Source organism: Loxodonta africana, unplaced genomic scaffold (genome assembly GCF_030014295.1).
Source record: "Loxodonta africana isolate mLoxAfr1 unplaced genomic scaffold, mLoxAfr1.hap2 scaffold_236, whole genome shotgun sequence".
In the NCBI taxonomy this organism is placed as follows: Eukaryota; Metazoa; Chordata; class Mammalia; order Proboscidea; family Elephantidae; genus Loxodonta; species Loxodonta africana.
Window position 1 is genome coordinate 7,678 of NW_026974968.1, and position 25,438 is coordinate 33,115.

Genomic DNA, 25,438 nt, shown 5'->3' on the forward strand with positions numbered 1-25,438 from the left:
CGACCATGATTGCATTTAGCTTCGTGGGCAAGTTGGGGAGAGTTTCATCTTCATCTATTCTTTGATGGATCCTGTCTAAGACCAAAATTAACTGTTTGCATGCTTCATGAAATCTGAGAGCCAACCAGGCCTGTAATTTTCTTTGCAGAAAGATTTTTAACTCTAATCCATTTTCGACTCAACGGCAAGTAGCGACAACAACAATCCATTTTGCTTCATGGAATCTTCTGGCAATAATTTATTAGAGAAGTTTCCAATGTGTGCTCTAGGCTGCTAGAAACCCATCTTTAAAGATTATGTGGATATTCACTCTTTTCAGCCTTATCCAAACCCATTGATCAATCCCAGATTCTCCCCATTTCCACAAAGGTCCTTTCCTGCATCCACTCCTGGTACCAGTTCCCTCCTCTCAGACTTTGTATTTTCTGAAAAGAAATGAACAGTGTGCCACCCAAGCAGTGTCGTGCCCACAGGCTCCTGAGTCCAAAATAGGGAGGATACTGTCTTCAAATATTCTTTTATTTTCTATTTTTGTCTTTACTTAATTTCTTTTTCATACCGTATCGTAATTGTTTTAAAGTTGTGCTTTTATGTCTGGGTCTGAAACCCAGCTGAGATTCCCTTTGTGTGTGGTATGTTGTGGTGTCCAGCTGCATGTGGGCATCAAAAGGACACATTTTTCAGGAGGGTGGGGATGGGGAGGGTGCTGACACATTGCCGGGATTGCAACCAATGTCAGGGAACAATTTGTGTATGAATTGCTGAATGGCAAACTAATTTACTATGTAAATTTTCACCTAAAACACAAAAATGTTATACACACACACACACACACACACACACACACGCACATTGTGAAACTAAAAGGCAGGGAGAGGCAGTTGGGGCGGTTGGGCCAACCACAGTGGGTGCTGCGCGCGGGGAGAGGAGCACTCCAGGGCGTCACGGAGTCCTGCGCCCAGCAGGGCTGGCAGAGGACCTGAGCCTGGGTCCGGTGCCTCTGGCGAAGGGCCAGCTCCTCTCATACCTGCCTGCCAGCCAGGCTTCAGCCCCTGCCCTCATCCCTCTGGGTCTCCCCCACCAGTCTCCTCATTGCTACCACTAAAATTTAGGGGGAGGCCAATGCCACGGAGGGGGTGGCCCAGAACCTGGACTTCAGGAGCTCCGCGTGCACCGCCGGGCCCGCAGCACTTCCGCTGCGAATCAGTCAGCTGTTGGGTATCCCTAGGACGCTAGGCACGGGTGAGTGAGTTGCGATCACACATGGGCTTCTAAATCCATCCATAGGAAACCCCGGGGGGTGCACTTCCAGGAGGAAAAGGCCAGGCCAAAGAGGCCACACTGTCAGGTGGACCCTCTCTCCAGTCAGGACTCACCGCCTGCACCGCACTGGGAAGAGTCCTCCCAAGGGATCACCCCTAGATTGAAGGCCACGATCAGACTGTGGGGATCCCCAGGCTCCCAGAGCTGCAGCACCGCACGGGGAGGGTGAAGTGGTGCTTACAGGCCAAGCCCTGGCAGCAGTTCCTCTTGCATGTGACCCCTTTGTCAGCCTGAATTTCTTGCACTGTTTTTCCACCAGCCTGGCATTCCGCAACAGAAGCTGCAGGGAGAGTTGCCTCATGAAGCTGCTTTGCACTGAGGTCCTGAGCCTGTGCACTCCCAGGACGAGGTCCCATGATTTTAGTTGGGTGGTTTCTTTCCAATGACATGTTTTCCTAGATTTTCTTCTCAGCCCTATCTAGTTCTTTCTTCTTTTCCTCCCACCTCCATTTTGTTGGCTCCTGTGACATCTATCAGTTCTTTTGCCCCCACCCTCCCATGACTCTGCCACTGTAGACCCCACCCTGGAAGACCCCCATGGAAGGTGCTAGAGAGTGGTTCATGGGCCCCTAGCTGCTCAGCAATTTGGGGAGGGGGTATCTAGGGATCTACACTTCTAAGAAGCTCTTCAGGCAATTCTGGTCCTGATACAATGGAAGGCTTTATTTTAGAGGTCAGCTGTGAGCAGGCCCCTACTGAGAATGGCTGTGGCAGGTTTCCCGCACACCCCTCTGCTTTGCTCAGTCTAGGGGAGACAGAAGAAGATAGCAGAGCTAAGCTGCAAGGATTTCCTGCAGCAAAGCCTGCCCTGGAGTGGGCTAGGGTATTTGTTTCCCCCATTCTCATCACTAGCTGTGAGCAGACTGTTCTCTGCTCAGACAGAGTTAACAAAATGAGCTCGAAACAATAAATGCCTGTTTGGAGCCCTAGTTGCTAAAAAAAAGGCGGGAGGGGGGGAATGAAACAAGAATCCAAAGGACGTGAAATGAGCCTCCTCTTTTGACACTCTGCCTGGTCCCTAACTTTCTCATCTTCCACCTCCCAAGACTGTACAAACTGAGTTCAGATCCTGGAATAAAGATCCCCAGGAATATTGCTGCTTTCGTCGCCCCGTGAGGGTTTCCCCAGTGCTGGCCAGAATAAGGTCTGAGAATCCTCCAGGGACTGCCCAGGCCTGTGTACTAGACATTCAACACACTGAGGTTCAGAACCACTTCAGTTTTCCAACACTCGGGCTTGATCCCAGGGACCTGACCCTGAGGAAGCTGAGATTTTCTGAAGTCAATACTCCCACCCACTCCTCGGGTTCTCCCCATCTGAGCCTCAGGATCAGTCAGGCCTCATGTCCTCTCAGCAGTGTTTCTGCTAAAGGACAACAAAGGGTACTGTAAGGAGCCCTGGTGGCACAGTGGTTAAAGTGCTCAGCGGCTAGCCAAAAGTTTGGTGGTTCAAACCTGCCAGCCACTCCACAGGAGAAGAGGTGGCAGTCTGCTTCTGTGAAGATTTACAGCCTTGGAAACCCTGTGGGGCAGTTCTACTGTGTTGTACAGGGTCTCTATGAGTTGGAATCGACTTGATGGCAGTAGGTTTGGGTTTTGAAGGACACTGTGGGTTTGTGCTCTATACCCTGAGCACCTGCCCACTCTGAAAGGTGCAAGGAGCTACTGAAAGGACACCATCATAACTGGCAGAAGCCACCGCCCATGGTGCTGAGGGAAAGCTGGGAGGGAGAGAGAGGTGGATGAGTTAGAAAGGCCCGGTTCTGCAGGCAGCCAGGGGCCAGGGTGACCTGAAGCCAGAAAGCTGACTGAAGACGAAAAGCTTCAAACCTGCCCCTCCTGAGTCCGTTTCTTCTTTCAAAGTCTTTTCAAAGTCTTTCGCTGCTCTTATTGGCTAGGCCTGAAAGGCCTTTGCTTTAACACGAAGGAGCCTCCAAAGCCTCTTGGGGCAAAGAATAGCCCAGGAGGCCCTGTCAACCACACTCCGTCCTTCCCGCAAGTCCGAGGGCCAGTAGTTTCAGCCTTCCAGCTCCTCCACCGATCTAATGACTTGAAACAGGGTTTCACTGAAGCTCAAACATGACATAGACTGGAAATACTCCTGGGTTCTCTTCTCACAGCAGCTGATCGCTTGGTTCCTAGTTTTATTAGAAAACTTAGATACGGGACGAGAAGAGGAGATTGTGGAATGCCTGACATCTTAGCGCCAGTTTTTTTTTTTTTCTTGAGGAGAAAAGAAGGCGGCATTTACTGTGTCCTTTTCCGTGAGTCTCACGAAATTCTCACAAAGACCCTCTCAGTTAAGGACTGGTGGGAAGTGCCTTGCTTTTCTTTTAAACTTTGTCCTGAGGTGCTTTGATTATGGAGCACATATGAAGAATTTTCCCCTCAGGGAAGCATTCTAATTCTTACCTAGACTGTAAGCAGAATGATGACATTTTAAGCACTAAGCTTGGTACATAAGTGAGTGGGGACCCCTCAAAGCAGGCCTGTGGAGAGGTTCATTCACGATTCCCTGGGAGGCACACCCATTGCTCCAGACATCTTTGAAATGCCTCCCTGGGGAAGGCCTTCAGGCCTGGTTCCTGGCCACATGGGAATTCAGTCCCGTTTTTCTGTTAACACTGCTCATTTGGGGTCCAGAATGATATTGCCCAATGTCTCATTGCCAAGGCCTCTGCTGTGAGTGTGACTAAGAGACAATATGGGAATTCTTAGAAAATCCTGCAAGAAAGGCACTTTTTAAATTCAGTATTTTTCAAACCAATGAAGTTTTCATTCTTACTGAAAAAGGGGAAAAAATGCCACAAACTCGGGGGGGGGGGTGGGTGGGGATATTTGCAATGAACATAACTACCTAAGGATAGGCATTCAGAATATGTTAAGATCTCTCTCAGTGAATAGAGAAAAAGCAAAAACCCAATGGAGAAGAGTCACCAGAAGGCAGATTATAGCAGAGGCACCTAAAATGGCCTATAAACCCGAGCTCCTCAGAAGTAATCAGGGATCATCACAGAGACCACACAGAATAGTCCTTCCCACACAGGGAGCAGTCCAGGGCCAGGCCCCTGAATGAACGTGTTATGAAGCTATCACTGAGAAAAGAGGATCAGTCCGTCTATACCACCACTGGGGCCCACTCGGCATCCTACATGCCTTTGACCAGAATACCTAGGTTCTGCTTCTGGTTAAGTAAAAAAACCAGGTGACCTTATAGAGGGGTTTGGAGAGCATTTCCCTTAGCCCAGCTTCTCAAAACGGGTGTCTGCTGCCCAAGAGGAGAAAATCAGAGGGAAAACCCATGCAGTGCGCAGATGGGGAGATGACCTATTTTCCTGGGGCCAGCCCTGAAATCCTATAGCCTATTTCAAGGTGGCACAGCATAGCCATATCGAGAGGGAAATCTCCATGGTTCCCTGAGATGAGCTCACAGCTCTGCCCATGTCCTGGCCCATTCCAGCACCACCTCTGGCCCCCAGAATCTAGGATTTAGATGTGACTAATTAGCTCACCATTTAAAATTCATTGCTCAAAATCCATTTCCTCATTAAGGGTTACCCTGACCACCCATTTAAAATTGCAACCAGGGAAACTCTTCCCTCCCATTCACACTCACATGCTCCCTAGCCCTGCCCTTTTTTATTACTAGCACTTATCACCTTTAACTGTCTTAGTCATCTAGTGCTGCTGTAACAGAAATACCACAAGCTGATGGCTTTAACAAAGAGAAATTTATTTTCTCATACCCTAGTAGGCTAAAAGTCCAAAATCAGAGCACCAGCTCCAGTGGAAGTCTTTCTCTCTCTGTCATCTCTGGAGGAAGGTCCTTGTTACCAATCTACCCCTGGACTAGGAGCTTCTCTGTGCAGGAACCCCAGCACTGCTTTCTTGGTGTTATGAGATCTCCAACTCTCTGCTTACTTCTCTTTCATTTTATCTCTTGAAAAGAAAAGGTGGTGTAGGCCATACCCCGGAGAAACTCCCTTTACATTGGATCAGGGATGTGACCTTAGTAAGGGGGTTACAATCCCACCCTAATCCTCTTTAACATAAAATTACAATCACAAAATGAAGGGCAAGCACACAATACTAGGAATTATGGCCTAACCAAGTTGACTCATATTTTGGGAAGACACAGTTTGATCCATGACATTCCACCCTTTGCCCCCCAACCAAAGTCTTAAATCAACTCCTAGTCTAAAATCCAAACATTCCTCTTCATCTGTGAAATCTAGAATATAAGTTTTCTGTTTTCAAATGCAGTGGCAGGACAAGTGCAAGCTGTACGTTTCCATTACAAATGGAGAAACTAGAAGAATAGAAGGGATAACAAGCACCAAGCAAGTTAACAGAACACATTACATTATCCCTAAAGGCTTTGCAAATAATCCTCTGTTCTCTGAGACCATTTACACAATGGCCCAGCCCTCTAGACTCTAGGTATTGGCCACACTCTCCAGATTCTGAGCGGAGGCCCCAGAGCCCTGGGGTTCAGCTCTGCCTTCCTGACCCACTTTGATGGCAACTCTGCTCCCTCGACTTTAGTCATACCATTCTCCTGGTCCATCTGAGTGGCGACTCCACCCTTAGAAACACCAGAAGTCATGGCTCCACTTTGAAATCCCAGAGGTCAAGGCTATACCTTTTGAGACTAAGGCAGCTCAGCTTACAGTGTTCCTTGTCTCTTTTAACCTCTGCTTTTTGGCTTCTTGGCCCTCTGGCCTTATGCCCACATCTGTCCTATTGGGGCAAGTGTTCCAAAGCTCAGTAGCTCCCCCGATAAGTGCCTGGAGGCACTCCACTCTGCCAGGAATCCTCCAGCACACAGGCACTCAGCTCTCTCGCTTCTTGGGTTGACTTCAGCACTGCCTGGCCCTGGTTTCCTGGGTGTGCTGCTCCTGGCTCCCTGCTGCTGCTGGTCCTCTGCTGCTGTTTCTCACCATCGGTACCTTCTCCGGTGTTACCAGTTCTCCTCACTTCCTTCTGAGTCTGTCCATTTACAGTTTCAAAACCACTTCCACATTTTAAGTATCTGTTAGAGCAGCACCCCATTCTCTCGGTACCAAATTCTGTCTTAGTCATCTAGTGCTGCTACAACAGAAATACCACAAGAGGATGGCTTTAACAAAGACAAATTTATTTTCTCACAGTCTAATAGGCTGGTGATCCAAATTCACGATGTCAGCTCCAGGGGAAGGCTTTCTCTATCAGTTTTGGAGGAAGTCTTTGTCACCTTCACTAATTGTGCCCTATTTTATTACTAGCACTTATCACCTCTAACATAATAAATATTTCCTAGTTTATTACATTTATTATCTATTGTCTCTCCACTGGACTATAAGCTTAGTGAGGACAGGAATTTTTGTGTGCTTTATGCATTGATATATCCCCCGATCATAGATAGAACACTTCCTAGTGTAGTATGTTTTAGGTAGTTCAATATTTGTGGAATGGATGCATGAATCCAAAGAAAGACAGCTCGAATAGGGAAACTCTCTGCTATCTCTTCTCCCAATAATGGAGGCACAACTGTCATATCTCTGGTGATTCCAGGGCTTTCCATGCCTCTCATTTGCAGCCAAAGCTGTAGACTGGGATTTCCTAACTACTCTTTATGCTGGAGACATGCACGTGAAATGCTCCATGTCCCCCTCCCACCACTGAGATTCAAGTTGACACCCCTCACCCAGGCCCAACCAACATCCCCTCTTTTTTGCTCTTTTGGGCACTCGCTGCATCTGATCTTGCGATGTCAGCAAGGGTCAGAAAGCCCCATGGAAAGAAAGAAAGGCCCCCCCGTGTCAAATCTGCGCCCCAAAACAGACACCAACCCCATCAGAAAATCCCAAGGCCACAGATCTTCTCATCAAATTTGTCTCAGAGGTGTCTCCTATGGAAGAATTCTGAGCTGACCATAGGGTCATGGAGCCTCACCAGGTCTAGAAGGAGGGAGTCACAAGTTGGGCCTGCGTGTATTGAGGTCAACACTCACACCCGTGCTTATGATAGAAGTAGACTCGGCCACTTCTGACTTCACCAATCCGTATTACTCTCCTTTGTACCTTGGTGGGCTGAGCACAGGAAGGAGCTTTTGGGAACCCAGCCATGGCTCTGGCTACTGCTCTGATATCCCGGTTGGGTTTGGGAATGAAGGATGGTTGCTCTAGGCACTTTTGATCCCCACCCCTCTCAGAGGTATGGCCAGTTGAATTGATGTAGATGTTTCTTCTTTATTCCCTGAATCTTCTTGAATCTGAATTCTTCATTTGGATATTCTAGGACCTCTCTCCTCAGGCTGGGATCCAGGGACCAGCAGCACTGGTAGCACCTGGAACCTTGATGGAAATGTAGACTCTTGGGCCTCAACCCAGACCTCCTGACTCAGACTCATCATTTTAACACGATCCTTAGGTGATCTGGGTGCACAGTGAAGTTTGGGAAGCACCATGACTGACCTGGATCTCAGAGAAATCAAATATAATGCATGTGAGTTCTTGGGCCCATTACAAAAGGGATTGTCATCCCTGAGATCTGGTTTGGCCCCATCTTTCTGTCAGTAAGTGAGATCTCTTCGGTTCCTTCTCAGGAGATAAGCCTTCCCAGCTTCTAGTTGAGGTCTTAAAGAGAAGTACTTAGTACCAAAGGACATGAAAAATAAACTTGAAAGAAAAATGTGTTCATTTCGAGGAGAAAACCCAGTGCAAAGTGTTGCATTTATACTTGGTATATTTTCAATCTCAGAGGAATTCACAGTTTAAATAATTCTGTTAAAACATTTTTTGTTAATTGACTGCTGAATTAATGTCTACCACTGGGACATGGAAACAACACTGATTTCCTCAACCTTGATAATGTGAATTTATCGTATTATTTCAGGAAGAAAATGCACGTTTCTTCATGAACGTGTAATTTAAATAGGGAATCTGCAGAGTTTTATAACTGTTTAACGGTTTAAGCAAGGATAATGAGATAAACTTAACAGATTCTTAGTGTGAATTCCCTTGGATTCACTTGTCGGAAAAGACAGGCAGAGGAGAGTTAAAACATATAGAAACAGTATGTTTCAAAAGCATTGATGATATGTCTTTTCATTTCTGTAGAGTTGTATGTGACTGTTGACAGTGTGTACTGCCCTGGTGGCACAGTGGCTAAAAGCTCACTTGCTAACCAAAAGATTGGTGGTTCAAATCCACCAGCTGCTCCTTAGAAATCCCATGGGCAGCTCTACTCTGTTCTATAGGGTTACTATGAGTCGGAATCAACTTGCTGGCAGTGAGTTCGGGTTTTTTGTTTTTTTGGTATGTTCCCGTTTATATATGAGTTAAAAATTAGAAGAACCAAAAAGATAGCGTTACTGCCATGGCTACTGACTTATGGGAACCAAGATAAATTGTCAAGTGAAGAATGGTGCAGAGAAACATGTGGGTAGAGTGTGACCTAATCTCCAGAAAAGCAAACAAACCATAAAGCTACGTGTGTACCTGTGACTATGCATATGTGTTCCAGCAAACAGGAATGTGTGAAGAGGTACACATGTGTCTTTGAACATGGACACCTTGGAGAAGCAGGTAAAATTTACACATGTGGGGATAGCTCTTATTATAATTCTTATAAAGATCTGTGTTGTTAAATGTGTTATAATAAGAATACAAGAGTTTTCAAAGTAAAAAAAAATCATAGAAATATATATATGTATATATTTAAAACAGTTTTATTGGCTGTTATTTTATATAGGCAAAACACTGTCATCAATACTGGATTCAGAGACTTTCACCACTGGGTGAAGAGCAAACTCAGAGATGGAACAAAGGTCTCAGCAAATTTCTTGCTTGTTCTTGGAGCTAATGACCTCTTCTGGTCTCTATACCTGGAAATGGCCAAAAAGAGTTCTGTCAGGATTAATGCAGTCATTGTTCAAACATCTACTGCATGTACATGTCTTCGGGGTAAGGAAGAATGCTGGACACCATGTGCAATTCATTAAGTAACAAGTGGACCATTAGACAGTTCTTTCTCTGATGTCCCACTACCACGTTCCTCCCCTTGTTGCTCTACTGGAAAACCCACGGTATACATTGTAGGCCTTTTTTCAGGACTCAACATAGAGGAAGTTAACTGGAAAGATACATCTTTTAAAGATAAAGAAGATTTTGTCCACAAGGTCTTTAGACAGGTGGACCTCCCAGGCAGCCTCTGCATAGGATGGGAATGCAAGACCCCTCTCACTCAGTATCTCTGAGCATTTCAGTCTTTCTGTTTCTTTATCAGGAGACTGCAGAATTTACCCACTTCAGAACCCTTGCTGCCATCAACCCCAACCAGTCCCATATAGGACCCCTCACTTCCACTCTGAGAAATAAAAGTAGGACAGCCTGCAGGTGGAGGTGCCTGACCTGGAGTCCCTGTCTATCCTTCCTTACCCCTGAGGGCTTCCCTGTGCCAACTGGGGTTTCATTTCCCAGGGTGGACATACCTCTGGCACTTCCAGGGCTTCCCAGGCCCTGGAGCTTGATATTGAGGATGGGACTTGGGCTTTTCTGGGCCTGCAGAGCCTGGGCCTCAAGCTGCCCCTTCCTACCCTCAACCTTTGGTTATCTGTACTCTGGCTGTCTTTACCAGGTTTAGGAGGCCTTGCCTTCTCTTTTGCTCCTTTCATCTCAGTCAGGCTTTTCTCTTCCAGTTCTCTGATCTCGGGGCAGTTCAGGCTAGACCATAGAAAAGAGAAAGACGAAACAAGTGTCACTGATTATGTGTGAAGACTGCTGGGAAAGGAATTGACTGTCATTGGCTTAGGGCTTTATGCCCACTGCTCACCTGCAGGCAGGTTTCCCCACAGCCTACTGTCTCATTGGCTCCTTCTGCCACAAAGAACTTGGTGATGCCCCCTTCACCATCACACTTCCCTTAGACCTGTCATTACAGAGGCTCCCTCTCAGTCTCCCAAGTCCCACTGAAATCCCATTTCACTTTCCCTACTAATGCTGTGCTCATCCTCAAGGCCTCAAGAGCTCACCATCCAGATGAGGCCTGTCCTTTCCTCTCCAAGAGAGCCTCTGAGCAGACCTGGTGTCTATGGTCAGCTGTCCTGAGGTTTCTTCCATCCAGTTCCCCCTCGGGCTGGAGCTCTCCATGCAGTTAAGGGGGTGGAGTGGGGTGGGGAGGAAGGCACATGTGAGGGTTTTACAGGTGCAGTGGGTGAAAGGAGCCTGAAAGGACGTCTTTCCAGAAGGGCCCACATTTTGAGGCCATGCCTGTACCCTCTGTAGCCAGGTCTCCCACATCTGCAGCAGCACCAGTAGGTGCTGTAGTCTCTCCAGCCCCTGTCTCTGCTCCTCTAGATGCTCCTGAAGGTGCCCGGCTCTTCTTGCCAGGACTCCAGGATGCTGACCGAGGCTTAGGTATTGTGTAGACTGGAAGCAGAGCCGATGGGGCTGTCTTTGAGAACTTGGCCTCAAGACTGGGGGCATCTTGCCTACGGAGGCAGGGGATGTTTTGGTCTGCCGGACCACGGCTACCCCCTTAACTGTACACACTTGGGTGAAGTACACATACTTGACTCATGGCTTCTCTGGAGTAGCTTGATGAGTGAGATATCTGTTCAGAGGAAGCTGAGAAAGAAGACCTCTCTGATTCTTAAGGAGTCTTCCTGGACCTGAAGCTTACGTTTTTTGCTTCCGATATTCTAGCTTGAGTGGCACTTTCCTCTTGGGTTGAGACTTCTGATAATAAAGAGTTAACTTACATGAACCCTCTGGGCACTGAGTTCTCAACTGTGACCCAAGACCCTGGTTTCAGGTGTCCCTGGGAGCCTCTCCATCATCACTGTCCTCCACCTCTGCAGGACCTGTGGTTTCTTCCTTTTTCCCTGGGGACCTTCCATCTTTGGGGAACATCACTGTGGGAGACCAAGTCTCCTCTGGGAAATCTTTTGTGATATTAGCACTTCATAACAGAAGTCTATAGTCTTTCAAAGGACTATAATACACTGATAATTTCTATTGCAAAGAGAGGGTCTCCACATTAATTTTTTTGGCATTTGTTGAATGCCAAATGAAATTGTTCCTTTGGAACTTGAAAATGACCTCATTTGCCTGATCTTTCATAATCACACATGACTTCTCTGAGAGACATTTTCTATGAAAGTGATTTTCATAACAGATTTAGAGTGTAAACAGTGAAACAGGAGAAATTGTCATCACTTTTTAAACTTTTTTCAGCCTTCTTTTAAGGGAAGGGTATTTATAGGAGGAAGCATACTTAGAAAAATTTGTATTTTATATGCATATAAAGCTTCTCCTTGTATCCTTAACCAACCCAGGGTAGAAGGTTAAAATTGCCCTTTTCTGAACAGAAGGTCCTTACCATGCTGCTATGAGAAGCACTCCTTCAGGGTGATGCAGAAACAGATGTCCATTTCTGAGAGTTTTGATGCCACAAACCTCAGGTGGGCAACATACAAGAACCTCACCTGAGTGTGTCTGGGTGTGCTGTAATGTCAGCCTAACGGTCTGTGCACATTTCTGAATATGAAGGAAGGATTGGTGAGTTAACGAAGAAATGAATGGAAGCAGTTTGGGAGGGGAGTGAAAGCTCCAGGGACAGACAGAAGATGGGATGGGGGACTTGTCAAGAGGGTGTCAGAAAACCAGGAAGGAGCAGGAAGCACGGCCAGGGGAGGGCAGCATAGGCTAGGGGGCAGCAGAGATAATGGTAGTGGGGAGAGCAACAAAACTGGCCTATGATACAGTGGGAAATTAGTAATCCTAGATGAAGCTCAGGTTAAGTCAAGTAGGAATGTAAAAAATTCTATCCTGTAGCTATCTTTGCTGTGAGGGATTTAGGTCCTTGGGGAGAGGTGGGGAGGAGACATAGGAGGAAAAGGCGCGTTCCTGGGTCTAGGGAAGGAGTGTGAAAGACCTTCTTCTGCCCTAACAGGCTGGGGCTGCATGGTTCACAATGATGTGGGCCCTGTGCTTCTTCACACCACCCACTCCTAGAACCTCCTGAAAATTTTCTTAGTTCTTCACATAGTATGTTCATTCCATTTCATTAGAAAATATAATAATGCAATACACTTTTCCCTCACCACCCTTTCCTCAGTCCTACATTCTCTGTCCCAGTTGTACACTGGCTTCCTTCCTTTCCATCAGGTTTAAAGGCCAGAACAATTGAGTATTATTTCTGCACTTATTCCAGAAATTTCTCAGAATCCTAAGTTTGATCATTGATTTATTCCTGCATTTCCCATGGACATTACAAACTTTGGTGAATTATCTACTAAATGACAGGAAATGCTTTCTTAGGTCAATCCTCCTTATGACCCTATCTGTTCACCTCAAATCCTTCATCTTCTCCTGTCATAGCTCTGATTTCTGTGGAAATCAGATCCCCTAGTTCCCTAGCTCTCACCCATCTGGGAGATTTTTCCTCTCACCCTTATTTAGAGTCTTAGAGAAAGGCCTCTTCTTTGTTTATCACTGATTCATCCTGTCTGGGTGAAGACATCCAAAAAATAATGGTACTCTGAAGGATCTCTATCCCTCCTCCCAGTTACTGATGATATCTGAATCTTTCATGACTTGGAGACTCTGATGTAGCCCTGAATTTCCTGGATTTGCTATCTAAAGACACTCTCCTGCAGGAGACCTCAGATCGACACCCTCTCCAAAGAGCAGTTGACATCTGAGCGAGCACCAAGACTTCCATAGCCCTTGTGTGACATCATTGTTGACACTGCTCGGTTCTATGGGCCCAGTTTGAAGCAAAGCTGGGCAGCAAGGAAAATATGGCAACTGTTGAAGTAGGGGCTTGGGGGCTGGGAGGAGGGAGATTATATATTAAAAATAAATTAAAACTTCTCTCTGCACTCAAAGAGGTTACCATCCCTTGGGAGGGAGAGAGAGCATACAGGGAATGAAAATAGTGTGAAGGGCAGTTGCTTCCACCAAATCCTCTCATTTAACTCAGTTTGAATCGTCTCTCCAGCCCTGGTCATACAACATCCACTCTGCACCCTTTTCAGGTCTCCTTAGCCTCTGAGGCTTCACACAGGCTCTTCACTCTGACTAGGAGATGTTGTCCCCCTTCCCATCTCCTGGCCTACTCTCCCTGGTGAAGTATGTGGTGAAGAGAACTGACCCTGTTGGAACAGGTTAGGCTTATGGCCTCACCAAAAAGCCCTAAGACTCAGGACTTTTATGCAGCCAGAATAGGAGGTTTAGGAGTTGACTTGGGAAAGCCCATGACCTCTGCTTCTTCCAGACTCTATTTTTGTTTTGGATGCCATTTAGAAAAAGATCCTGGAAATGGGGAGATCTATTATGGAAGAAATTAGGAAAGTTGGGGAGGTGACGAGAGAGGTGCTGACTTCTCGGTAGAAAATAGAAATTACAACACGAAGATGCTAGGGGCTCGTTTTTTGTGACTCCCAACTGTATAGGAGGGAGGACTGGTTGGAAAACAGAACAAAAGACGATCTGTGCCTGTTGACAAATGCTCCAGTGGCTTCACTCTGTCTCCTCAGAATGTTCTCATCAAGCCATCCCTCACCTTGTACTGAAGCCTCTAGAGAATTCTTGGGGTTTCCTGGATTCTGGGCCTTTGTCATCCCTTAACTATCCAACCATATTCCCAACTTGGTTCAGGCATCACTTCCTAGTTGAGATCTTCCCTGACCCTTTTCCTGGTAAATTTGTCCACTTCTTCCTCTGTACACCTTTGTATTTAAGATGCCCTTTACCACCACATAAAACACAATTACATTTACTTGCCACAGATGATTTTAGGAAGGTCGACACATTCTCCCTCTCTCTGTGTCCATGCCTTCTGTGAGACTCTGGAGCGCCTTTCCTCAGCAGCAGGAGTCTTTCTGCACCCTCATTTGAGGCTGACCTTACGGTTGCTTTGGCCATTAAGATAGTAGTGAACCGGATACAAGGTGAGAGTTGAAAGGACTTTGCATTGAGACTTGCCCTTTTGTTGCTCTTAAACCCTGAGAACCCATGGGAACGGACCCAGGCCAGCCTGCTGGATGGTGGGAGACCATTGGAGAGAGGATCCAGCAGTTTCACTGAGTTGATTTTAGACGAAATGGCTCCTAGCTGACCTGGAAGCGAACTGTAGACACATGAGGAAGGCCTGCTGCGAGTCACTGTGCTTGGCCCAGATAGGAAGATCCCCAAATTGACAACCAGAATAACTCTGAGCTTAGTAAGTGGTTGTTCTTTTAAGTGCTACATTTTGGGGTCATTTGTTACACAGCAATACACAACTGATACAACGGTTAACTTGGCTCTTTCTCTGATCAGGCAATGAGGGACCTTCTCTGAGTTATCTTATCATCAAGAGTACATGGCATAGGGTCTGACATGTAGTCAGTATACAGTAAATCTTTGTTGACTTAATGGATAAATGAATAATATGAATCATAAGTGTGAATCTGCATAAAATCCTGTGTGAAAAAAAGCATGATATTTCTTTAAATAAACTGAATTCCAGCTCAGAGCAGCCTGCTTACAAAATTGGGGGGCGGGGGGGGGGACGGGGTGGTGGATTTTCACCTTACTTATTTTTAGGTTTCCTCCTCATCCAGATATGCAATAATTCCTGGGGTCTAATGAAGGACCAAGGTTTGGAGACAGGCTTCAAAACACCCATTGCCCCAGCCTACGTGGGTGATTTCTCTAGAAGTATTGGCTCTGCTCCTTCCATTCCTAGCTGGAGCAGGAGAACCTTGGCAGGGCTGCGAACACCATGATGGGGTTTGTGTACCTATGCGCCTGCATTATCCTTTGAGGTGCTGCCGTCTACCCCAGGGCACTGTCAAGAAGCAGGGCCAACCCCTTTCCTATTTCTAGGACTCTGCTATCCGACTCTCACTCCTCCCCTGGGCTTCAGTTCACGCAGTGTGATTACTCCAGTGAGCTGAGGCTTTTACAACAGGCTCTTCAGAGTCTCAAAGTTTCAGAGGTTCAACCCTGTGAGTCCAACTACCTCCTTGAAATGAGACAGGGAAGGAAGAAAAATATAGGAAAATTTTATTTTGAATTTAATGTTTCAATAAATTTTCTTGCCATGTGTTTTGAAAGCGTCCTGCCTAAAAATTCCCCCTGTTCTCTTGCAATTTGCAAGACAGTGAAAAGGGAATGTTTGATTGTGTCATAATCTGCAGAGGATGTAAAGCACACATGGGGTCCATTCCTCCCGATGCTCACACTAGAGCACCCCACCCACTTGGAAATTTCTGCAAGTATTTCGGAGTCCCTCACACGTCCACAATGAACAGCTTTCAAATTCTCCTAAGCAGGAATTATTACTGTCACAGCCTGTGACCCAATAAGCAAGGTTATGCATGGGTCCAGTTGTGCCTTCCCACTAATCTACAGTGCACCATTTCACCTGTCAACCACCACATCAAAGACGTAGTGAAACCCATGTGAAATTGCTCGCCGTACATTGTTGCTGTTGTGTTGTTGTTGTTAGGTGGGTCTAATCAGTTCCAGCTCATACTGACCTTATGGACCACAGATGGAAACACTGCCCAGTCCTGCACCATCCTCACAGTTGTCACCATGTTGGAGACCACTGTTGCAGTCACTGTGTTAATCCATCTCATTGAGGAACTTCCTCTTTTTTGCTGAGCTTCTACTTTAACAAGCACGATGTCTTTGTCCAGGGACTGGTTCCTCCTGATAACATGTCCAAAGTACGTGAGACAGAGCCTCATCATCCTCGCTTCTAAGGAGCACTGTGGTCATACTTCTTCCAAAACAGATTTGTTTCTACTTCTGGTAACCCATGGTATATTCAATATTTTTTTGCCAACACCATAATTCGAAGGTGTCAGTACTTCTTCGGCCTTCCTTATTTATTGTCCCAGCTTTTGCATGCATGTAAAAAAAAAAAAATGCATATAAGGCGATGGAAAATACCATGGCTTGGGTCAGGCCCACCTTAGACCTCAGAGTGTCATCTTTGCTTTTGAACACTTTAAAGAACTCTTTTGCAGCTCAATCTGCCCAATACAATAAGACATTTGATTTTTTTGACAGCTGCTTTCCTGGGTGTTGATTGTGGATCCAAGCAAAATGAAATCCTCTACAACTTCAGTCTTTTCTCTGTTTATCATGATGCTGCTTATTGGTTCAGTTTTGATGATTTTTGTTTTCTCTGTTTTCACCATACTTATTCAATCTGTACGCTGACCAAGTAACCTGAGAAGCCAGACTGTATAGAAGAATTTGGCATCAGGATTAGAGGAAGACTCATTAACAACCTGTGATATGCAGATGACAAGACGATGCTTACTGAAAGTGAAGAGGACTTGAAGCACTTAGTGATAAAGATCAAAAACCACAGCCTTCATTATAGATTACACCTCAACATAAAGAGAACAGAAATCCTCACAACCAGACCACTAAGAAACGTCATGATAAAAGGAGAAAATATTGAACTTGTCAAGGATTTCATTTTACTTGGAGAGACAATCAAAGCAGCACTCAAGAAATCAAATGACGTGTTACTTTAGGCAAATCTGCTGCAAAAGACTTCCTTAAAGTGTTAAAAAGCAAAGATGTCACTTTAAGGACTACGGAGTGCCTGATCCAAGCCATGGTGTTCTCAACTGCCTTATATGTGTGTGAAAGCTGGACAAGGAGTAAGGAAGACCAAAGAAGAGTTGGTGCTTTTGAATAATGGTTTTAGTGAAGAATATTTAATGTACTGTGGACTGCCAAAAGGAGAAAAAAATCTGTCTTGGAAGAAGTACAGCAAGAATGTCCTACTGAGCAGTTACATCACTCTTATAGGGTTGCTGTAAGTTGGAATCAACTCAATAACAATGGGTTTCATTTGGTTTAAGTGGCGTTCAAGGCAAAAATGTTTTATATAAATATCGCCAAATACATTTCCTAAATATAAATTGATAATTTATATTTAGGAAATGTATAAATTTTGTTGCATTTTTGATTTTATAAGAAAATAAAATTTATAACTCTTCAGGGTTATACTTTATCTATATTAATGGGGTGCCAATTATACTTTCTGAGCATTCTTTTTAGTTTATATGATTTTTCAGTTGAGTCTAATAGTGTTTCAGGATGATTATATCATACATAAATACCATTCGTTTTTGCTAGCTTTTCAAAGGTAAGATATTTTTGGTTCCAGTGTTGATATCCAGATCTACGATTTCCAAGAAAAGTGTTGAGTATTTGATCCTTAATGTTTGATTCTAACATTGATGGAAAACATTAACAGTGTTTTATTTTCCATTTAAAATATGTATGCATTTTATCATATTACAGATTTTTTTCTGCCTCTTCTAGACTATTAAAAAAAATTAGTATGTTTGTATTTAGTGTTCTATGGGAATTTGTATTATTTTTTACCAAAAATGTTTCTCCTCCACTGATGTGATGTTGGGGTTTTTCTCTAATTTGGAGTATTCATTGACTTCTCTCTTTCTCTAACATCTTATATACAACACTTTCTGTTGGTTGTATCTTCAGAATAGATTCCATATCTGCCCACTTCTAAATTACTCCCTTGCCAACACCCTGGGCCTGGCTGCCATTACAGCTTGCTCAGACACTGTAAGGGCCTCCTAACTGCTCTCCCAACTTTCAATTTTTCCCTCTAGAGTCTAATCAGACAACAACCAGGGAGAAGTTCTTAAAACATTACTCAGGTGACATGTCTCTCTGATCAAATCTTTTCAAAGATTTTAGATAAATCCAAGTCCTTTAGGCTGCCATGATAATCTTTTGGACATATCTCTCACCTCACTACAGAGCACCCCTCTCTCCCTTGATTTCTGCTGTGCATCCTCCTTGTTTTGTTTCATTGCCTCCAGGCCTTTGTACTGGGGTTGGTTCTCTCTCCTAGTATTTTTTTTTTTGTTTTTTTTTTGCATATTTTCCTGTTGGTTGTCTCTCCCCTTTCATTCAGATCTCTGCTCAGATACCACTCTTAAGAAAGGACTTTGCTGACCAACTAATTTAACCTATAAATTAACATTCTACTTCAATGCCTTGCTCATTTTGTAAGCATTAGCATTACTTTGAGTTTTACTGTATCTCTATTTGTATATGCATTTTTGTGTATTTCTACATTGGAATGTAAGTTTCTGATGGGTAGAGAATTTGTCTGATGGTTTACTTCCATTTCTATGGGACCTGAAACAGCAGTTGACAAACAATATGCACTTACTTAATATTTTTTAATGAATGGATGACTGTACTGGTCCTATTGTAGGACCATCTTAGGAATTTTGTAATTACAAATATATGTTTAAAATACAGTATCTTTTTATCTACTGATAGCACACATTTTCTGGGATTTTATTTATGGTGTTAAATAATATGCATAAGTGAGACTTGTCCAACTTTATATTTTTGTTCTCTTTGTTATCAAATGTTTCAGTGATAATGCCATAAATATTCATGATATATTGATAACAATTAAGTAGCAACTACAATATACCAAGCAGTGTTCTACACATTTTGTTTACAATAAGTCACTTAACTTTCACAGGGAGTCCCTAGTTGCACGAATTATTAAGCTCTCTTTGCTGTTAACCAAAATATTTGTGGTTTCAATCTGCCCAGAGGCACCTCAGAAGAAAGACCTAGTGATCTACCTCCAAAAGGTCACAGCAATTGAAAGCCCTACAGAGTACAGTTCTGCTCTGACACACATGGGTTTGCCATGAGATGAAATCAGTTGGATGGCAACTAGTTAATCCTCACAACGTCAAGACCTATTACTTCTATTGAATCTGTTACTGTTATTACTGCCATTGTACAGATGACAAAGTTGAGGCTCAGAGAGGTTAAGTAACTTGTTCTTGGTCATGCAACTAGAATTTGTATGATTATTATTAATCTCACGGTTTTGTTCTATTTTGTATTCTCCATTGTCTAAACAGAAGCATCGCAAAAGGGGGGCAGAGGAGGGCACGTGCGCCAGGGTCCAAGTCCAAGGGTGCAGCAGACAAGGTACAGAATGCTTTCAGGCGCCGCAAATATGAAAGCCAGACAAGAGGGGGAGACATTTCTGCTGACTCATCAACATCTATTCGTCTTGAAATTTGGGATAGGGAAAGGCTGAACTTAGAGATTGCCCCTGGAAATGCCTTACCCTCACTAGGCCCTGTGTCTGAAATATATTACAAAGTATAAGAATTGCAAGTTTCTTGATATTTTGATAAAAGTAACATAAAAATTATATGACAGTGATTTGCTTTGGATTTTACTAGTTCAGTAGCTTTCTAGTTTAGGTATTTTCTATTCAGTATTTTTTTGGTATTTTATTGATTATATTTTGTTAATGTATATCTGTGAACAGACTTACACGCGTGTATATGAACGCACACATGCATGCACACACTCCTACACTCGTGAACACACATATCCACTCAAGGATTTCATGGATAAAATTATAATATTGACATGAAGGTAGATCTCAATAATTCTTGAGATATAGAAAGTTAATGGTTAAGAAGACTAAATTCCACCAATACTGTTTATATATTCTATGCAAATCTAATAAAAATCACAACAAAATTTGTAAAGAAAATGACAAACTAATTCTAAAACTTACGTAGGTATGTAAAGGCCCAATAGTAGCTAGAGTAGTACTAAAAAATAAGTAACAGCCCCTACCAGATACCTGACATTTTGTAAGAAATGAACAGTGCTGTGTCCTTACTTAAATAAACAGACTTCTCATTTGACTAAATCTAGTTTATGTCATTGTTTAATTTCTATCTCTATGCTTACAACTACCAAATTTATATCTCCAAATAGAATCTCTTCCCTGAAATCTATGGTTGAATATCAACTTCCAAGTTAATATCTCCATGAGGATATATATTAAGTATTCAAAATTGACTTATTTGAAGTTTAAAGGTTGATTAGGCTCTCCAAGATATTTTCCTGCTCAATCTTCATCCTATCAATAAATGATGCCTTTATTCAACCAAAGCTTTAGTAGCATCCCTGACTCCACTGTTCTCTCAAAGAATGCATTATTCAGCATTTGCTCATTGTCTTCAGGATTTTGCTACTTTTGCTATTTTCCATACTTGATGGTTCAAGTCATCATACTTACTCACCTGTACTTTTGTAATATCTATCTAAATGGTCTTACTGTGCCCATCTTTGTACCATAAAGCACATGGAATAATCCATTTAAAGTATGTTAGATTTTATTAAGGTTCTATTCAATTTTACAAAAACCTGAGTTGAATGGAAAGCTTTTAAAACTAAACTCAAGGCCCAACTCCACCTGGCCTCCATTATTGTATGCTCCTCAATTCCTATTACATCACTGGGCTCTTTCATTGTATTACAGCTATATTTTGCTGAGGTTTCTTCTATTTTAGGGCTTTAGCCAGTTCATTTGCTTTGAGCAGTCTGCTTCTAGAAATGATAGAGAGACTTCATCCCTGAACCAGTTACTATCTTGTCCTTTTACCCTACTTTTTAAATTTTTCTTCAGATAGCAAGGCACCATCTAACTATATATATGTAATTATGTGTATCTATTTCTGTCTATCTACTACTAGAAAAAGAATTGATGCATGCAAACTCCAGCGTTGATGAAGAATGTTGAATATACCATAGACTCCCAATAGAATGAATGTTAACTCATTCAGTCGTAGAAGAAATACAACCAAAATGTACCTTAGAAATTAGGATGGTGTCTTAGTCATCTAATGCTGCTATATCAGAAATACCACAGGAGGATGGCTTTAACAAAGAAAAATTTATTCTGTCACTGTCTAGTAGGCTACAAGTCCAAATTCAGTCGTCAGCTCCAGGGGAAGGCTTTCTCTCTCTGTCTGCTCTGGAGGAATGCCCTTGTCATCAATCTTCCCTTGGTCTGGGAGCATCTCAGTGCAGGAATCTCAGACCCAAAGGACATGCTCTGCTCCAGCACTCCTTTCTTGGTGGTATGAGGCCCCCATGTCTCTCTTCTCACTTCTCTCTTTTGTATCTCAAAAGAGATTCACTTAAGACACTACCTGATCTTATACATTTCATCAACATAACTTCTGCTAATCCATCTTATTACATCATAGTGATAGGGTGTACAACACTTAGCGAAACCACATCAGATCGTAAAATGATAGGCAATCATAGAATCACACAAGGTAATCATGACCTAGGCAAGTTGACAGATATTTTGGGGGAGGGACACAATTCAATCCATGACAGATGGTGAGACTTCAAATTGCTTACTTTGAACATGTCATCAGGAAAAACCAATTGCTAGAAAAAGGTACCATGTTTGGTAAAGTAGAGAGCCAACCAAAATGGGGGAAACCCTCAGTGAGACGGATTAACCCAATAGCTGCAACAATGGACTCAAAATACCAAAGATCATGAAGATGTTACAGGACATGGAAATCTTTCATTTTATGATGCATAAAGTCACCGTAACTCGGAACCAACTTGATGGCAGCTAACAACAACTAGAATGCATATACTTTGACATCCTGCTTTGGTATCTGAAAAAAATATTTGTGTCCAGAAAGTATTTCTTGGATGAGTGAATGCAACTTGTGTAGATTAGATTATTAGTCACCAAATATTGACATTATTCCCCTGCTTGCCCCCCCCCACAGACCTACACTGTCTCCATGGGAGGAGTATATTTCCTGACCCATTGACACTAGTCTTGGCCATGTTACTTGGTTAATGGAATGTGGATATGAGTGTGAGTGTGGTGTTTCCCAGCCTAGTCTGTAAGAGACTTCTCCTCTGAAAGCTTGAAGTTCTACCATGAGATGAACTTGCCTCAAGTGTCTGCCGCCCCTTCAACTTGTCCAAGGAAATTAAGAGATGCATGGAAACAACCTGAACTCAAAACCTAGCTGATCTGTAGAGTTGCATGAAATACTTTTTATTACTTGTCACTAAGATTTTGTGGTTGTCTTTTATGCATCATTATTGTAGTAAAATTCTGACTAATATCCCAACCCAGTGCCTTCGAGTCGATTCCATGACTAATATAGGAACATGATATGGAAGCCAAATACAGACCTAATGGTATATGAAGTATATGATTAATTCACTATACCTAGAAACAAGGGAAAGGGTTATCCTTGGTGCATCCTGAGTAGCGGGGTATTTCTCATCTCTTTCACGTCAGGATTTGCCATATGACTTGCTGGGCAAATGGAATATGAATGAAGTGAAAGATTCCACATTCAAACAGAAGAATTAAGTGCCATTTACCTGGTTCCATCCATATTCCTATGCATTTGCCATGATAGTGGCTAACATAAGAGCTGCTAACCAGAAATGAAATTAGAAAAGATGATAATACAGAGCAGATTTGCACTTGACTCACACCCAAGAGGTATTATAAATGAGAAATATCCCCACATTTTAAGTCAATGAAACTTGTGGATTGTCAATCAACTAGGATAGAGTTCAAGCCCAGTTCTAAGGATATAACCTAACCATTTCACCAATAACAGTAATCCCATTTGTCGTGGTTATTTCTGGAGCATGAATTAAACCAGATGTTGTCTAATTAGGTCAATTGTTTATTTATTCTAGAAGGGGTTCATGCACCTGTAATTATTATACAAGTTTGAACTCAGGTTTTTTTTTTTTTTTAACCCAGTTAACACAAATTTTAACTGATTTAGTGATAATGCAAAAAAAGTGCTTTTGCTGATGATAATGGTGATGATATACACCCGTCCCAACCCATATGTATTTTATATAATTAATACTGACAGAAGCTTGGGTGAAACTTTGACTTGCTCTACAAACATGACTAGAAACCAGTGAGATATCACAGGTGTCTCCTATGAACAATAGGCATATTGGTTTTGACAGACCCTAAACCAAAGATGTCTCTATAATAGCTGACTTGAATATCATATTTTTAATACCATTAGGTGACCATTAATATATATATATTTTTATTAACTTTTATTGAGCTTCAAGTGAACGTTTACAAATCAAGTCAGTCTGTCACATATAAGTTTACATACATCTTACTCCGTACTCCCACTTGCTCTCCCCCTAATGAGTCAGTCCTTCCAGTCTCTCCTTTCGTGACAATTTTGCCAGCTTCCCTCTCTCTCTATCCTCCCATCTCCCCTCCAGACATGAGATGCCAACACAATCTCAAGTGTCCACCTGATATAATTAGCTCACTCTTCATCAGCATCTCTCTCCCCCTCACTGTCCAGTTCCTTTCATGTCTGATGAGTTGTCTTCGGGGATGGTTCCTGTCCTGTGCCAACAGAAGGTTTGGGGACCATGGCCGCCAGGATTCCTCTAGTCTCAATCAGACCATTAAGTATGGTCTTTTTATGAGAATTTGGGGTCTGCATCCCACTGATCTCCTGCTCCCTCAGGGGTTCTCTGTTGTGCTCCCTGTCAGGGCAGTCATCTATTGTGGCTGGGCACCAACTAATTCTTCTGGTCTCAGGATGATGTAGGTCTCTAGTTCATGTGGCCCTTTCTGTCTCTTGGGCTCTTAGTTGTCGTGTGACCTTGGTGTTCTTCATTTTCCTTTGCTCCAGGTGGGTTGAGACCAATTGATGCATCTTAGATGGCCGCTTGTTAGCATTTAAGTCCCCAGACGCCACATTTCAAAGTGGGATGCAGAATGTTTTCATAATAGAATTATTTTGCCTATTGACTTAGAAGTCCCCTTAAACCATGGTCCCCAAGCCCCCGCCCTTGCTCCGCTGACCTTTGAAGCATTCATTTTATCCCAGAAACTTCTTTGCTTTTGGTCCAGTCCAATTGAGCTGACCTTGCATGTATTGAGTGTTGTCATTCCCTTCACCTAAAGCAGTTCTTACCTACTAATTAATCAGTAAAAAAACACTCTCCCTCCCTCCCCCCCCCCGTGAAATATTTCATAGTTTGGAGGAATCTGGAGGGCATTATGTTGAGTGAAATTAGTCAGTTGCAAAAGGACAAATATTGTATGAGACCACTATTATAAGAACTCAAGAAATAGTTTAAACAGGGAAGAAAATATTCTTTGATGGTTATGAGGGTGGGGAGAAAGGGAGGGAGAAGGATATTCGCAAATTTAGATAGTAGACAAGAACTATTTTAGGTGAAGGGAAAGACAACATACAATAAAGGAGAGGTCAGCATAACTGGACTAAATGAAAGGCAGTTTCCTGAATAAACCAAATGCTCCAAAGGTCAGAGTAGCAGGGGCAGCAGTTGGGGGACCATGTTTTCAGAGGACATCTAGGTCAATTGACATAATAAAATCTATTAAGAAAACATTCTGCATCCCACTTTGGTGAGTGGCGTCTGCAGTCTTAAAAACACTATCAAGCGGCCATCTAAGATGCATCAATTGGTCTCAACCCACCTGGAGCAAAGGAGAATGAAGAACACCAAAGATACAAGGTAATTATGAGTCCAAAAGACAGAAATGGCCACGTAAATCCAAGACTACATCAGCCTGAGACCGGAAGAACTAGATGGTGCCCATCTACAACCGAAGACTGCCCCGACAGGGAATGAAACAGAGTATCCCTGACGGAGCACGAGAGCAGTGAGATGCAGACCTCAAAGTCCCATAAAAAAATCAGACTTAATGATCTGACTGAGACTAGAGGAACCCTGGAGGTCATGGTCCCCAGACCTTCTGTTGGCCCAAGACTGGAACCATTCCCAAAGCCAACTCTTCAGACAGGGATTGGACTGGATTATAGGATAGAAAAAATAGTGGTGAGGAGTGAGTTTCTGGTCTCAAGTGGACACATGAGACTATGTGGGCAGCTCCCGTTTGGAGGGGAGATGAGAAGGCAGAGGGGGACAGAAAGTGGCTGACTGGACACGGGGAATACAGCGTTGAGAGGAGTGTGCTGTCTCATTGGTGGGAGAGGAACTAGGAGTACATAGCAAGCTGTATACTAATTTTTGTATGAGAGACTGACTTGATTTGTAAAATTTCACTTAAAGCACACACACAAAAGATGGAAAGAATACACAGAGTCACAGTACCAAAAGAAATGGTCAATTTTCAGTCGTTTCATGAGGTGGCATATGATCAAGAACTGGTAGTAGTGAAGCAAGAAGTCCAAGCTACACTGAAGACACTGGCGAAAAACAAGGCTC

At 43.3% G+C, this 25,438-nt stretch overlaps 1 long non-coding RNA gene across 1 annotated transcript in view; it reads right to left on the minus strand.

Annotated features, from left to right (window-relative positions):
- Window positions 1-8,437: 8,437 nt before the first annotated feature.
- LOC135229340 (uncharacterized) overlaps window positions 8,438-25,438 on the minus strand; it is a 203,010-nt gene continuing 186,009 nt past the window's right edge. Inside the window, exon 3 of the long non-coding RNA XR_010320120.1 lies at window positions 8,438-10,027. This is a non-coding gene — a long non-coding RNA (uncharacterized LOC135229340). The remainder of the gene's footprint in view (window positions 10,028-25,438) is intronic.